The following is a 17,873-nucleotide window of genomic DNA, read 5'->3' on the forward strand; positions in this document are numbered from 1 at the left end:
GTTTATCTTTGTAGAGCCTTCTATTACAAACATGTCGAAGAAAAGAACAACATGACTTAGCCACTTTTACTTTTCTAGAGGAATGTCTTATCTCTTGTGTATTCCCCATGTATATTATATTAGTGTTTTTGGCAGAATGCTCAAACATCTGTTCCAATGTGCATAAAACACGTTAGTGCAATGTATTTAGATGTTACATAGATGTAGAATAAGGATGCAGGCAGATGTACCTGCTGCAGAGAAGCTTGAAGAAACATGATGTCACAGGTTAAATTCTGCTCAGGCATATTGCCTTCATGTCCTTACTTGATACACAAAACGTAATATAGATTTGTATTAATAGGATCAATGTCATTAGAGCCAAGTGGCAGTTACTTTTGTTTTCTATTCACTGCTTACATGACACAAGTTTCCGATACAAATTTGTAATTGAGAATCAATTCACTGATGTGGTTATTTTTACTTGTGATTTTTTTAAAATAACAATCCTTAAATTAAACTGTGAATTTTAATAATTGTGAAGGAAAGAGGAATTTTTCACTGTAGGAAAGTCCTCATTTTTGCCCTGCTCACCCCCATTTTTTAGGATTGTAAAATTGTATTGATTTCAGAAAGGGAGAGAATAGGAATAGCAGCAGTCGCATACATCCATTGGCTGGCGAGGAGTAAGCATTGAAGTAAATTTACTTCATCCTGCACCTACATCCATTGGCCGGCACGGTAGTTATGAGACCAGAAAAGAGGATGGGGAGGGGGAAGAAATGGTAGAGATGGTTGGGGAAACACAATCCATTTCCTCATCAAACATTGGATAAAGAAACATCATGTGCTCATGTCGCTAAGTTGTAGACATCACTCTTTCTTTCTCATGGATCTGCTGGGAGTATGGGTGGTGTGATCTGCAATATGTGTAAATATATCCGGCATGTAAGTTGTTGAAATTCTCCCTCGAGATGTGTAATGCATGTTCCCGATCCATTTTCGAATTTGGGTAAAGTGTGGCTAATGGTGGCTGTCAATTTCTCCATCCCCAGTAAATCCCAAAGTTTATGGAGCCAATCCGTGTGAGTTGGAATTACATGTGTACCCCACTTTGATAGCAGAACCTGCTTCACTGCACAAAGCGCCAATGTGATGGCTTTACCCCTTTCGAAGTGTAGTGGATAAGTTAGAGCATTGGGCAACCCCAACAATACATAAGCTGGAAAGCGGGGTATTTCGGTGATGAACATCTCATCAATGTCCAAAAACAACTGTTGTTGGACAGAATGCAGAACAATGTCATAGATTCACCCCAGAACAGAGATCTGGGCCTAAATCCATCGTTTTTTTGCACTCCACACCACCCCAGTTCAGACATGGCCATATGCAAATCAGCCTTGACCCTGTGCCTCATGGGAACAGTTCAGCCCGAACTGCCAAGCTATGTCTTTCCTGGACCAGAATTAAGCATCCTAGTACCGGTTTCTGGCTATCAGCCGTCTTCAGCCAGGATAGCTTGACTCCAGTGGTATGGAGAGCATGGGACTCACGTCTGAGCATACCCATCCCACTCGGGGTAACAAATGCAAAAACAACAGTTGATGGACAGAATGCAGAACAATGTCATACATTCACCCCAGTACAGAGATCTGAGCCTAAATCCATAGTTTGTTTGAACTCCACACCACCCCAGTTCAGACATGGCCATATGCAAATCAGCCTTGACCCTGTGCCTCATGGGAACAGTCCAGCCCGAACTGCCAAGCCATGTCTTTCTCATCAATGTCCATCAGGACCTCATTCCAATACCTTGAATTTTAGGGCAGTGTCACAGTAAATGGGTGAGTGTGCCCGAGAGAGCGCAGTGCCTCCAACAATCATCCGGCCTTCTCTTCTGCCATTGAGCCACGAGTGTTGGGGTGTAATACCTGTAGTGCACTAGCTTTAGGAGAGTTTCTTTGCCTGTAGAGCTCTTGGCAGAGGTGCATGCTCAGTGTAAAATACCTAACTATTCCTTATCTGTGAAGCTGTTTTCGCATTCCAGTTCCCATCGCTTTCTAGCTGGAGTCTGTATCTGTGAAGGCAGGGTGTTTAAGAAGGAATATATGTCAGACAAAATATGGGCGTTGTCTTTCTGAGATAAGAGCCACAGTTGAAACAATGCTAGTCGTTTGCTAGCATGTGGCTTAAATGCAGGAAGAGACACCCAGTGTCTGACGCTAGATAATGCCAATACAGTGAGTCCGGGAGCCCAAAGTCCTGCTGGAGAGCATTAAAGTCCTACAGGCCCCATACATCAAACAGGTCCCCAATTCTCTTACACTGTGCCTCCTGCCACCATGTGAATGCCTTCTCTGGCATAGCCTGAGGGAAATCTGGATGTCCCATGATCGGTTTAAGTGGCGATGTACAGGTGGATAGCTGAGGAGTGGAGCATACTTTTTCCCAAACCCCAACAGTTGCTCTGACCACTGGCGAGATGTATACGCCCGGTGGGCGATGCTTACGCTGTAACCTCGGAATCTTCCAAATATGGATTCCTGCGATAGCTTGGTCCAGGAAGCACCAGTGTTTTTCAGTCATCAGACGTTGCCATTCGATGATATAGCGTAACGGAGCGGCCTGGTAATATTTTGTCATATTTGGTATTCCCAGTCCCCCCTTAGCAAGCGGCAGATATGTTCGCTCTTTGGTCATCTGAGGCAACTTGTCGCCCATATGAAGGCTTCAAGAGCAACCTGTAACTTTTTCAGAATGGCTGTGGGGGGCGGCAATGGTATCACCTGTGGAAGATAGCATTTTCGGCAGCAGGGTCATTTTTACTGCCACGATGCCACGCACCCAGGAGAGGAGACCCCCGCCATGATTGAACAAGCGATCGCATGGTGCTCAACTGGGCCGTGTAATAATGTGTGGTCCAGCTTGCTATTGTGGGAAATAATTGAATGCCCAGATATTGAATACCCTGCTGTGAGCATTAAAAGGGAAAGGCTGACTCCATGTGAGTTTGTTCCTCTCGAGAAATGGTGATGTTCGGGGCTTGTGTCTTGGCTGTATTCACTTTGAAGCCGGAGACCTCTCCCAACTGTGCCAGTTCTTCTAAGAGAGGAGGCAGTGAGTGACGTGGGTTGATGATGGTCACTAAGACGTCATTCATGTATAGAGCTATTTTGTGGGATTGGCCTCCCATCCAGACACCCTCTATTTGGGGATGATGTCAGATGCACTCTGCCAGCGGCTCCATATACAGCGCAAATAACAGTAGTGAAAGAGAACAGCCTTGGAGGATCCCCCTTGCAAGTGGAAAGATCGGGGACTGAGTTTTATTCACTCGTACCCGTGCTTTTGGATCTGCATAGCCAGCCCCGACCCAACGCCGGAACTTGGGTCCAAAACCCACTGTCTCCAGCACCCCAAGCAGAAAAGGCCAATGCACACGGTCAAAGGCTTTTTCAGTGTCTATGGACAAAAACAACCTCGGGACTTGTGAACGCTGAGTCTTGTCCAGTGGGTGAAAAAGCAGTTTACTGTTTTCACTGCAGGTATGTCCAGGTGTGAAGCCAAACTGATCCAGCTCAATCAAGCCCGGTCTTTCACACTAGTTTCAAGCGCAGCATGTTTTGAGGCTCGTTCCCTGTTGAGCGTGGTCGCTGTAGCAATATAAGTCCCTCTAATGATTGCCTTGAGAGCCTCCCAAAGCATCCTTATCGTGGCGTCCGGCATATTGTTAACAGCTATGTAGTCTGCTATGGCCTACTCCACTTACTTTACCATAGCATCGTAAGTTAACAGTTTAGGATTAAGACGCCATGGTATGTTGTTGTGATATGTGGTCGGAAGGCGTAAATCTAACTGGATGGGGGCATGGTCAGATATGGCTGCTACCTCAATCATGGCCTGAACCACTCTTGGGCATAAAGGAGCTAAGACCAAGAAGTAGTCAATTCTAGCGTGGGATTGGTGGGCTGCAGAAAAGAAGGAGTAGGACTGGGAACTGGCATTCAATGCCCAACAAATATCGGTAAGCCCGGCCTCTGCAAGCCAGCTCACCCCTTGTGGAGAGTATATCCCTTTGGGCCCTGGGCATGAAGGGGACCTATCTATGGTGGCGTCCATACCAGATAAAAATCACCCCCCTATTACCAAGTTAGAGTCTGGGGAAGCCAGTACCTCTCCTAGCGCCTGACGGATAAAGGGTTCCTACCTTTCATTGGGGGCATAGAAGGAAGCTACAGTGAGTGAATGATAAGCTAGAGACACCATCAGGAATAACAGCTGCCCTGGAATTTCAGATTGTACCCCTTCAACTCTCCCCTGGAAGTACGTGGCCATGAGGATCGCAACCCCTGCCTTTTTCCCTTGGGCAGGGGACCAGTACTTGCGATCAAACCATCTCGACCGCATTCCGTGGCAATCCTGTTTTAAAAGGTGTGCCTCTTGTAGGAGACATAGATTAAATTAGGCCGCCCTAAACTGGTTAAGGATTGCTATTCTTTTGGCTGGTGAATTGAGACCCCTTACATTCAAACTAAGTCCCTCAGCATGGTTCAACGGGGACAGAGACGCTGTGAGAGCCCCTCACACGTCCTGCAGTACACCCACCCCCAACCCGGGTATAGAGTAAACCTGTCTGATTAAGGATAGAGCACAGAAACATTGAGTGAACATGACAACAAGAACAAGGACTAAAACAAAAGCACCAATTGGTGCACAACTTGCAAATGTGTAGTGAGATTCAATGTCGCTAGTCATCCGTGGGACCCGCAAATAGAAATAGGAGTCCAAGGTCCCTGCCGCTACTGGTCAGATAGGAAAAAGCCCATGTAGGTCCTGGAGGAGCCACCCGTCCCCCTCCGTTAAATCTAGAGACTGAGTGGTTTACCATTAACTAACGTCTTGATCCGGAGATTGGTGATGCTCAGAGAACAGCAGCAGCAACAGACTAGCAATCAGTGACTCATTGGTTCTTCGTCCTATAGCAACAAACACCAATGACTAGTCAACCCAGAACATGCGACTTAGATTACCTCAAGTGAGGTGGATAACAAGAGTACTCTTTCTTTATAGTCTTACACCAGTGCAAAACAAGGAGTAAATAAAGACACGTGCAAGTTTGAAATGTTTATTTCTAACACCGTAATCTCATGCACAGTACCTTAGATAATACAACCAAACATATTATCAGAAACACGGTTGTCAGTATTGTTACTATTCCATGAAATACAAAGGGAAAAAGCATTCTGTAATGCTAAAGGTAAACACATTTAAAATATACCTACATTTCACCCTCCCTACCTACCAGGTTAGTCTATAACTATAGAAGGTCTCATAGGATTACATGGGCAGACCCATACCTCTGGTACTCAGCAGTAGTGGATCACAGTGAGTTCTGCACAAACTGTCAGGGTACAAATGTTCTCCAACTGTGTGTAATTATGCCTCCTCAATGCATTATTAAACGCGCCAGTATCAGAGGGGGCCATTGCTGCATATGTGTTATGGGTCGAACGTGCGAGGATCATTCCGAATAACAGACACAGTATCCAAGATAACCTTGATGTTCCATACTCTCACTATACAAACTAAACTAGCAAGGCAGTCTAGAAATATAGCATAACAAATTATTCTCATATGAAGCAAAATACTCAGCCTTCTCTAAACAGTATCACAAGTGCATGTTGTGTGCAAATCAGAGCAGGAAAAAAAAATGGCGTTTAAGCTTCTAATAAACCCATGCTAACTTAACACGGTTTGAGTGCAGGGCTCAGCCCACAACACCCTCCCTCGATCAAAGCACGTGATATAAACATGGGCGAATTAGGAACGCCGAGTTCAAACCTGAAAAGCAGAGTCAAGTTCAAATTTGCAAAAAAAAATATTTGCTGTTTGATAGAAAACAGTAACTAAATATTAAAGAGTAGGTAGAAAAATCAAGGAGTCTTAATCCAACAGCGTATAAGCACAGTATGTAGCAACAGCCTCCAAGAGGAAGTCATTGTTCTCATCTGAAAACATTTCAGCCATCCAATTCAATAGTGAGAATGAACATACATGCTCCTCAATGACCGGAGCCTCTATCACCATCGCAGGAACTTCGGGTCATCTTCAATGTAACTGCGTGCCAAGAAGTCAAGCGCAGCTGCAAAAACATCCCAATATTCCATGTATCGCTGCTCAAGCCATAATCCCGCCGCCAGAACAGAGCAAGTCATGAACCACTAAGGGGCTCATCAGCTGGTCATAATCCGCGTTGGGAGACACCGTACTGCAGAGACACAAATCCAGTGCCCAGTCAAAATCGCAGCTCAAGCAATGAAAGACAGGTTGAACGCATGTGAAAAAGGAGAATCGAAATGATAATCCATAAGCTGCACTCAATGTAGCCAGAGGCAGCGCTCCGTAATAACTAAGCATTCGGTTGCGGAGCAGCAACAGCCGGGACATATTCTCGTGTTCTGCAGGATGTGCATCCATATTTAAGTAAACAAATTAATACAAGCACACCGGCAACTAATGCGAGTATTAAGGGGAATCCACCAAAGATGCTGGAAAAAATCGAATGAAAAAATGCCCAAAAAGACACCAAATATAGTTTGAAAAGAAGTCACAAGGCCACGACTTCTAACTTTAAAAAAGTAAGGTAACCCCGTAGTCAAGGACACATTAAAGATACTCTGAATTAACTCCCCAAAATTCAGGGCCACGTCTGTATTTAATGAATCATGCACTTCTGTGCGGGTGTTTGCTACATGAAGGACACATTTTTCTCTAGCAGATGTAAGAGGGACCTCTTTTTGAGACAATAGCGCTCTTATACAGCTCATTTGGTTGACTCTGCTTTCAAGGTCGGAATCGACGGCCAGATGGAAACATCCAGATTCCCTTGCAGAGGAGTAAACAAAACTTTTTTATAGCAAACCACACGCTCAGTTACCGTAATCATGTAAGCAATGCCTGCTAACATTGCACAACAATCTGCATTATTTCAAATTAAATAACTCACGTTTCCAGTAAACTGAATGTTGGTATGATAACAGGTGTCAGAGTGGGGCGTGGCTTGGACGCCGATCGGGATGGCGGCGTGAGCTCGCAGCTCCGCGCGGAATCCCGCTAATTCTCCTGTTTTTCGGGACCCTAGGCGACCCGGAGACGACGCTCCTGCCCTCTGAAGTGTAAGGGGACAGCCGGGCGTATTCGGGGAGTCGCTGGGGGACTGCTGGCCCCGAGGAGATCGAGAGAAGAGGCGGCCGAGGTGTAACCCAGGGTGTGAAGAAAATGGCGGCGAGGAGGTCGGACGGTCCCGAACTTTAGCCCTGAGTCCGGTTGTCGCCAAGTAGCAAGGGACCCTGCACCCGGCTGCCCGACGCACTAGGATTGGCGGCGCGATGTCCTGAGACCAGGGGACGCTGGCCCGACTCACCCGGAAGATCGGGGGCCCTTGCTGGCCGCCGCCCTAAGACCCATCCTTCCCCCGCAGGCCAAAGAGGGGGGACGGAACGGAGCTCGTCCGCCTGGCCATTGTTCCTGAGAACGTCGGCGGGTACATAGCACTGCCCGGTGCCCGGTGGCAGGCACGGACCCACGGGTGTGCCCACAGTACGGGTGGCCGGACTTGTGACGCAGCGCCCTGACATGGCGGCGATCGGAGGGCCGATGCCCGGGAGCCGCGAGGGGGACTCGGCGACATCGACTCGGCTGAGTGAGAGTCCCTCCCTGGAGCTTGATCAGGAACAGCGGCTGAACCGGCGTTTGGATGCCATCCTTGAGGCGATTACCTCCACTAAGGAGGCATTGCACAATGACATTGCCCAAGTGGCCACGGGCCTGGGGCTGCTACGCGCGGATCACGCGAAGCTGGCGGACCGGGTCAAGGATCATGACCAACTGTTGCTGGACCTGAAGCCGTCGGTGGTGACCGCGGAGCACAGGATCACGGACATTTTGGCCCGACTGGACACACTGGAGCGGAGGGCGGATGATGCCGAAGGCCGCAATAGGCGGAACAACGTGCGGGTCGTAGGCCTGCCGGAACGGATTGAGGGGGAGGATGCGGTGGCCTACATGGAGAACTGGTTCCGCACTGTGGTGGCGCCGGAGGGGCTTACTCCATTTTTCACTCTGGAGCGAGCTCACCGGGTGCCCGCTCGCCCGCCGGGACTTGGCCGCCCCCCCCGACCGATGGTGGTACGGCTCCTCCACTATAAGGACCGAGATCTCCTCATCCAGCGGGCCAGGATGTCGGGCCCTTATGAGGTGGAGAACAGCAAGGTAACGATCTTTCCGGATTATACGCAGGCGGTCCAGAAGGACAGGGCATCGTTCCTTGCTGTGAAGAAGGAGCTCAGGGAGGAAGGCATCCAGTACTCCTTGCTCTACCCGGCCAAACTGCGGATTATCATGGATGGCACCACGCACTTTTTCCAGACTCCGGACGAAGTCTGGCAATGGCTTGAGTCGTATAGAGCGGGGACGGACAGGTCACACCAAAGTCGGCGAGACCAACCCAAGCAGCCCCGGGTGCGGCAGTCACAACGCATCAGATCCCGCAACAGGCGCCAGCGGGAGAAACAGGAGGCTCAAATGGCGGCGGAGAAGAGGGATGCACTCGCAGCGACGGCGGCCATTACAGGGTCGCAACAGAACAGTGAACGGGCCGATACGGACTCGGGAGGGGAAGGCAGCAGAACAGGAGAGGAACTTTCGGAGGCGGAGAGCCAGAAGGGGCCGATAGTAACCCCACAGACTTCGGATGTTGTTTTTTGCGGCTGAGTTAGAACTGGGACTAGATCGGGACTTCATGGTAGGGTGATATCCTGTTGACGGGGGGCGGGTTGCCGGGAGGGGGAGCTGTGTGTTTGGAGGGGAGGAAGTGCGGGACGCGGGCTCCGCAAGCTGGGGTCGGCGGCGACTCACCCCCCCTAGGCCCTTAAGGTCGACTGTGGTGGAGACCACAGGGTAAGTGTGTGAGAAGTTGGATCAAGGTTTGGATGGGGGCGGCCATTGGGTTCGTGTGCTCTGTCCTGGGGAGTGGGGTTTGGGTAATGTTTCAGTTTTGGGACTGTTTGGGGGGGGGCAACTGCATTGGGGGGGCCGTGGATCGTTGTTCTTTGATTCGGATTGTACGGAGTTGGAATGGGGACATTACCTAACTTGAAATGCCTAACGTGGAATGTCCGGGGGCTGCGGACTATGGTGAAACGTCACAAAGTACATGCATACCTGGTACGCAGGGGGGTTCAGATTGCTATGCTCCAGGAGACTCATCTCACCAAAAAAGAGTGCGCTGCCTTGCAGAAAAGATGGCGGGGCCAGGTCTTTGGCACCACTTACTCGGCGTATGCCAGGGGGGTATTGATCTGGGTGAGGGCGGGGATACCCTTTCAAGTGCTGAATCAAGTAGTAGATCCGGATGGCAGGTTTGTAGCGGTGGAGGGGAGATTATATGGACGGGATGTAGTTCTCTGTTGTGTTTATGCACCGAACACTGACCAAGGCCGATACTTTGATAACCTCTCGGGGTCCTTGGCCTCTTTCCTGGCGGGTCCGATAGTGCTAGGGGGGGACTTCAACTCGATTACGGATGTTGCTCTGGATAGGTCCCATCCCCCCCTGGTAGACTCTCCTGTGCGCAGGCTGGCCGCGCACAGGAAGGACTGGCAAGAACGATGGGGGTTGCTGGATGTCTGGAGGGAGGGGCACAGGGGAACCAGGGATTATTCCTTTTATTCCGCTCTCCATGATCTACATGTCAGGATCGATTCGGTGCTTTGCGGGGGATCCCTAGCCCCATTGATTACCCATGCGGAGTACCTGGCTAGGACTATATCCGATCATAACCCCCTCTTGGTGCATATTCAGTGGCAGAGGGAGCGCTCAGTGATACCAACATGGCGGCTTCGCCCGGAGACACTAGAGGATTCTGTGTTTGCCGATGCGGTCCGGCAGGGCATTGATAGTTATTTCGGTGTGAATGAAGGCACGGCTGCGAGTAGATCTATTGAATGGGATGCAATGAAAGTGGTGGTGAGAGGGGTGTGTTTGGGCAGGTTCTCGAATGCTCGTACGACTGTGCTGAATGACCTAATGAAAGCGGAGGAAACTTTGAGGGACTTGGAGCGCCGCAGGCCAGCTAGGCCAGGCCTACAGGCCCAGTTGTTGGAGGCGAAGGAAGTGGTAGCCGCGGAGACGGAACGGTTGAGATGTTATGACTATAGGCAGTACATTATCAGGGCACACGTAGAGAGGGACAAGGTGGGTACCCTCTTGGCCAGACTAGCTAACCCGGAACTTAGGGGCTGCCCGATTCTCAGCATTAATAATGCGCAGGGAGAGATGGTGTACTCACAGGCGGCTGTATTGGACCGCTTCAGGGGATACTATGAGGAACTGTACCGGAGCCAGCTGGGTGCGGGGGCTCAGGACATCGCGGAGTACTTGGGGGAGAGGCCGCTCCAGGTCCTGGACGAGGAGGACGCGAGGGAACTGGGTAGCCCGATCACGCTTACGGAAATTCGGGTGGCCGTCAAACATATGGCCCGTAACAAGACGCCCGGGGTGGACGGACTGCCCATCGAGTTCTATCAACACTATGTGGACAACCTGGCGCCCAGGCTGCTGGTGGTGTATACGGAAGCCTTCGAGAAGGGGGCATTGCCAGGGTCCATGCGGGAGGCCTTGATAGTACCGCTCCTCAAGCCTGGCCGGGATGCCGCGGACGTGAGGTCTTATCGCCCGCTGTCCATGCTGACGGTGGACTATAAAATCCTGAGTCGCATCCTAGCCACCAGACTGGCCCCGCATATGACGGGCCTGGTGCACAGGGACCAGGCCGGGTTTATACCCACGAGGAGCACGGCGATGAATATCCGCCGCCTGGTGGGAATAATGGACGCCATCTTGGATGGGGAGGGAGGGCCAGCGGTTCTGTCTGTGGACATCGAGAAGGCCTTCGATAGCTTGGAATGGCCTTTCCTGGATGGTGTGCTGGAGAGGTTTGGCATGGGTGACGGGTTTCGAAGGTGGACGAGGGTCTTATATACCTCGGCGACGGCGAGAGTACGATTGGGCGGCCTGGTGTCTGAGGCGTACCCGGTGGGCAGGGGAACACGACAGGGGTGCTCCCTCTCCCCTCTGTTGTTTGCCCTGGCGATGGAGCCCTTGGCGGTCCATGCGAGGTCAGGCGACCGATACGCGGGGATAGTGAGTGATGGGCAATGGCATTATATATCGCTCTATGCGGATGACTTGCTCCTGTACCTAGCTGACACCTCGGGGGCATTGGTTGGAGCGATGGATCTGCTGTCTGAGTTCGGCCGGCTGTCGGGCCTTAAGGTCACCCGGGCGAAGACTTGCGTGTTTCCGCTGAGAGCGGGATCGCCAGCCCCTAGCATCGATTTGGGTTTGGTATGGGAACCCTCTTGCATCACCTACTTGGGCGTCCGCATTTACCACTTGGCCGCGGACCTTTTGGAGGGTAACATTGGCCGCTGTGTCCGGGCGCTGCGGGGCAGTTTGACTTTCTGGTCGACCCTCCCGCTGACAGTCCTGGGCAGGATAGCACTATTGAAAATGGTGGCGCTCCCCCGCTTCCTATATTATTTCCGGACGCTGCCTGTCTGGATACCCCAGGGGGTATTTAAGGAACTGCGGTCAATGATAACTGGCTTTCTATGGGGGCATGGCCGCCGCAGAATAGCCCTGAGCACGCTACTTCGCCCCAAGCTGGAAGGGGGCATGGCCGTGCCCGACCTAGAGCTGTATTATCTAGCGGCGCAGTTGCAGGTCCTCACGCAGAACGTAGCCAGGGTGTTCCGGGGACCGGAGGAGGACCGGGATCGGGGTATACAGCGCCACGTGCTGTCCTACATCATCATGCAGCAGCGGCTCGAGCTACGGGCCCTCACCATGGAAGAGCGGACGCTCCGGCTGTGCTGGCAGAGGAGCCTTCGGAGAGCGAGGGCATCGCGGCCTTATGCCCCGGAGATCCCGATCGGGATGTTGACGGCATTGCCGCACGGAGGAGATTGGTCCCCGTTGTTGGATTGGGAGGAGGCGGGGGTGCAGGTGGTGGGCGACTTGTACGTAGATGGGGCTTTGGCGCCGTTCGAAGTGCTCCGGGACCAGTTCGGAGTGCCTGAGGGGGGTTTCCTCCTACATGCGGCAGTTGTGGCTGCCGTACAAAAGCACTGGAAAGAGGGGCTCTTGGAACCCGCGACGACTATAGCGTGCCAATATGTAGTAATGGCGGCTGGCACGTTCAAAGCTGTGACGTGCCTCCATAATAGGATGCTGAACGAAGGGCTGGAACCACTCCACGGGCTCAAAGCTAAATGGGAGGTGAGCGTTGGCCGGCCCATACCGGATACGGCATGGGGCCTTATCCTGCGACGCACGTGGAAGGGCACTAGGAACGCGCGCTTTCAGCAGGTCCATTTCTTTGTGCTCCATAGGGCCTATTTAACTCCTGAGAAACTACAGCGGTACTTTCGGGTGCCGGATGCCTGTTGCCCCCGGTGTTCGTCCCTAGGGGGGGACATGGACCACTTGTTTTGGGGGTGTCCACAACTGGGGACCTATTGGGCGGAGGTAGGGGAGCTCCTGAATGAAGTGACTGACAGGGAGGTAGAATTCGACATGGCGGCGTGCCTACTGCTCTGGTTCCCGCATACTAAGCACACCAAGGTGACAAGTAAATTCATAGACCTGGGTCTGATACTGGCACAGAGGGAAATATCGTGGCACTGGAAGTCCAGGGGAGGTCCCTCACTGCGTAGATGGAAGAATGAGCTGCTGCGGTGGTCTGACTGCGAGAGTGTGCTCCGGATGAAGCAAGCAGTAAAGTTGGGGAATGAGAAGGCACTGGATGCGGCGCGTGCATGGGAGTTAGTGGTACAGGCTTTGCGTGATTCTTTGGTTGAGGATGAGGAAGGCGAGAGCTAAGCCGCTGGACACCGCGGGGCGAACACAGAAGTATGGTTCTACGCACTGTAGGGGACCCTTCCAATTCGATAGGGCGGAGCGCGCACCTTAGCAGTTGCCAGGGGAGGGGGGGCTTTGGGGGGGTTGGTTGTAGGGGGTTTGGGGAGGGCCGGAAGCCATTGGGAGGGTTGCTTGTTAGGGCCTTGGATCTACTGGGACGGTGGGCACTGAGTGGAGGGTAGACCGACTGGGCGGAACGGCCAGGTGCGAAGGTCCATATAGCCTAGGGCAGGCCCCGGTAAGGGCGATTTCATTGATTATCACGGAGATGGCTGACGGGAATGTTGTTGTGGGTGGGGGGGTAAAAGCGGATACACAAAACGACCTTCCAGCCAGGGTCCCAATGGGACGTACACTGTGATGTGTTCCTTTTTGAGCGATGTGATATGCCGCCCGGCCTCCGGGATGCGGGCTGAATGGCTGTGTACAACCGTGAACTATCATTGGATGGGGGGAGCCCACAAGTGTGCTGGCTGTTTAATTGTATCCTGTGGTTTATAACTCTGCAATAAAAATATAATTAAAAAAAAAAAAAACAGGTGTCAGAGTGCCTTTCAAAACTCAGGCCAAATTAGGCGCATCTTGATTACAAGAGCCATGTAATTGTATGTGTCTACAAATTACGGAATGATCTGCTGCTATTGTGCAATCCTCGCCATTTAGATAGACTTCTTTTCCCTTCCTCAGGCACCTATATGTAAATAATAATAACCAAGCTTCATGGAGATAAGCGCTGCCTAAACATCCATATCTGCCTATACCTTAGTATTTCATGCAAACATCAAACTTAAACACGCTAAAATGTAACGTTATGATACCGCGGATAACCCACACAGATGAATCGGATCTCCAATGAGTGACCACTTCTAACCATTCTCATAGCGCATCCTGTGCCCTGATTTGACAGTGAGAGAGTGATCGCACCATAGTTTGTACTGCTAATTATTCTCAGCATAGGCTACGAATACGCTTTCACGTTACGCGCCGCATCAAGCTTCCGTGTGACATCATGTACGGCGCCCCGTACGCAAAGACCCGAATGTCCTTAATTGGTTAAAAACATATATTTATGTGTTTAATGAACACACTAACAGAAGGCATTATCTAGGATAATTATGAAAACATTTTTCTAAGTTCCAATAATCCTATATTACTTTTAAAAGCAATTATACAAATCGCGGTGGAACATCATGCGTACTCGCATCGTAACAGTATCGTAAGCAAGTCAAGTGACTTTAAAAGAAGAGATTTGATTGGTTCATAACACTTCCTATTACAACTGTTGAAACTTCTGTCCCATTTTAATAATTCCCCTTTCACTTTCTAAGAAGCATCTCTTCTGAGAATCTTTTCAAATAGATCGAAGTTTAACATAATAACAGCAATGGACTCATCTTCCAGCCATTCTTCAGACGGAGATTTCATTCCTGAAGAACCTCCAAAGAAGAGGAAAGAACCTCTAATTTGGAAGTTTTTTACTTTTTCTGAAAGGCAAAAAAAGGTTAATGCTCCAAAAGTAACCTGTAAAATTTGCCAAATAACTCCTTCAAGGGGTGATCCATCCTAAAAATACTCCTTTGGCACAGCAAATATGGAGCGACACATGAAGAACTTACACCCCAACAACTTTGCTCTATCTGCAAGACGAGGCACAAGATGGCTGCCAACACTTCCTGGTTTGGAGTGTTGACAGACAGTTGACATCCAATCAGCATGCAGCTCGTGCTCGTAATTGTATGGATTTCCGTACGCGTGCCGTACTTCATCTCTAGATATCGCTATGATTTTACACCATTTAACAAAAAGCACAATCTGCGAACCAAACTCTACCTCTCTGCCAAATTTTGGTGTAATTCCGTTCAGCCGTTCGGGCTGTAGCCCTGGTTAAAGGTCCCTATGGAAAATTACATGGAGAAAACACGTTTTGGGACCCCCCTTTTTTCTCTGCCCCCACTTGACAAATCACCCCCAAACTTTTAGGGAAGGAGCGGAGCGGAATAGGCCATTTTCTTGGAAACATTTGTGAAGATTCGCGCAACGGCGCCAAAGTTATTCCAAATAGAATGTTGTGGATTTCCTATGGAAAGTAGGTCCTAACTATAACTACCTACTGGCGCCCGCCAGTAGGTAATATATATATATATATATATAGAAAGACTCCCATCCATAAAGAAAGGGCGGAAGCCAGAGGGGATTCAAAGTGAAAGACCAGCTTTAATCGGCAGGCATAGCAAAGCAGAAATTCGGCGGATGCATTTCGGCTAGGTGCCTTCTTCAGCGCCCTGCGTTGCGTTGCCAGCTACACCGAATAGTCCCAACGTTGCACCCCTTGTAGTGTAGGTCCAGAAGCTCCTCCCTCAAGCTAATTGCGTTCACCTGTTGCCTGCCGCATGGAAACACGAACTGCAACTCCCAGCATGCACGGAGTCAGTGCATCTGGGTCGGCAGTGTGGGGGATGCTGTTCTATATATATTTATCTGTGCTGATGGCACACACACACACACACACATATATATATATATATATCTTTGTGCTGATGGCACACATATAGGCATATGCCCCCCTTAAGCTTCAGAATAAATCTGCAGGAACAGGAAGAGAATGCACTCACTGAATGAGCAGGTAGTCTGTGACTCCTCCTGTGTCTTTACCGACATTGTGGACAAATACCCAGGCATCACCAATGACTCCTTCATGTTCTACTACAGTCGAATACACAACTGACTGGCTCAGAGGGGTGTGTGGAGATGGGTTCCTGCTTGTTAAGAGAATTTCCAACTCAATTAATGCACTGGCCAGGAGTGTATGTGTGATGTGACCTCGTGGTTTCCCCTCTCTCATGCTCTTAAGGTGACAGTGCATATGTGCTACAGCCCTGGCTCCTTACACCTCATTGGTCTCCAAGGGCACAAAGTGAGGGGCGATTAAATAGAGCACACACGTCAACATGCTCAGTCATTGAGCACACATCTGGCATCCTAAAGCCCCTCTTCAGCGTCACCCACAATACCGGAGGATCACTTCACTACAGGCCAGACACATGTTGCAAAATCATAGTGACCTGTGATATCCTGCACAACACTGCAATGCAGAGGGGACTGAACAACATCGACTTTGAACCTGACTGTGACGATGACTCAGAAGATGACCTACAGCCACTACATGGGCAGCAGGAGGGAACCGTGAGACTAAGGGATGTGCAGGATGCACAGAGATAATAATCAACTATTTATGAGGTAAGGGATGACATGCCATCATGCAAATGAAACATCATACATGGGGTAGTGCTTGGTGCAGAACTGACTGATCACTTTTTATTTAGGTTAATACCCCAACTGAAGGAAGATAAATGTAGTAGGGCAATGTATGTACCAAACAAACAAAGGTAACTCATAACATGAGTTATGAGGGACTCACTTTTTTCATCCCCTTGGGTAGGTTTGGTTTTCTGCTGCACTGGGTCATGGGATGGATGCTGTATCAGACCCAGAGGGATGGCCACGTGTATGCTTAGTTGTGCATGCCTAGTTGTGCAAGGCTCATGTACAGACATGCCATTGACGCTGAATGCTGGATTCCTCCTCCCTCTAAGGCAGGGCTCGAGTCGGGGTACCACGCTGGTGGACGGCTTCCCCCCACTTATTTTACTGGGTGGATGCCGTCCCCCTGCCAAACAGCTGGACTTCATTGTTTGGCCTCTCTGGGACGAGATCGGAGATGACATAAATCCTGTAATGAGAGGCGTCTGGTACATGCCTGAAACACCAGACAAGGGTGCGCCCAAGACCGCAGCGAGCATGTAATTACACCGAGGTGGCAAAAAGGATCCTCCGAGACCTCAGAATCCAGGTAATTGCCTAGAAACATATGCGCAGGAAGCGCGCAAGACTTTTTCGATGTAGAGTGAATACAACAAGCATATTCCATGTTCAGTAAATAAAAGGCATGTTTGACGCTGATGTGTCGGTAACGGGAGGCAATGAGCCCGAAGGTGCAAGCCACCTTTCGTGACGTCACTTCCTGTCGTGACATCACTTCTGGTGACAGCGTCCCCCCACTTCTTTTTTTAGGACTTGTGCCCTGCTCTTAGGTCATGGGGGGATGACGGGAGGCACAGGTTGTGCATTTGAATGTTTCCTAGGGTAGTCATGACCTGCACCAGCCCGCGGGCATCGTCCTGGCAGCAGAGGGACACACCAGTCTGAATATTTACTGTACACCTGGCCAGTCTTGCTGTGTCATTTGAAAGGTGGTTGATGGACCTGTTGAAGGTGTCTATGGTTGAAATGTACTGCCTGTGGCACATCTTCTTCACCTGGCGCTCGCACTTCATAGCTGATTGCCAGTGCTGCACCTCTTCAACTGTCTTTGTCAAGGGGAGATTACTTATCATGGCTGGTGCCTGAGGATTCAAGTTCCCAACTCTGACTATAGTCTCCAGTTCAATGGTCCCCTTGATCAGACTCTCCATGGAAGTCAGTGGGGAATGTTTGGATGGTTCTCCTCCAGTCCCATGTCCCTCTGCCATGTTGCTGGCCAGCTTCTACTTGGTTCAGCATCACAGGTCATACCACTGCTTCTATGTCTAGGGAATGGTCCTCTGTGTTACCCACAGGGGGCTGACCCTCGCAAGTATCCCCTTCCAAATGGCATTTTTCTGGGCCTCAGGGACTGAGAAGCAGGCTTTCCAAAATAGCTGGTCCATGTTCTCCACACAGATCCTCTATTAGGACCTCCAACTCCCTCTCACAGAATATTATTTTCCTCTTGCTGTTGCTCCCAGCTTCCTTTCCATTTTGTGCAGCCATGGTGTAGTGTGCTGTTGCTCTCCTGTGCCAGCAGCAGCATTTTAGGGCCCCTCCCTGCACACCCTGTAGGTGTGTTAGGGCTCTGGCTGGTTGCCACACTCTAT

Source organism: Lissotriton vulgaris, chromosome 10 (genome assembly GCF_964263255.1).
Source record: "Lissotriton vulgaris chromosome 10, aLisVul1.2, whole genome shotgun sequence".
Lineage (NCBI taxonomy): Eukaryota > Metazoa > Chordata > Amphibia > Caudata > Salamandridae > Lissotriton > Lissotriton vulgaris.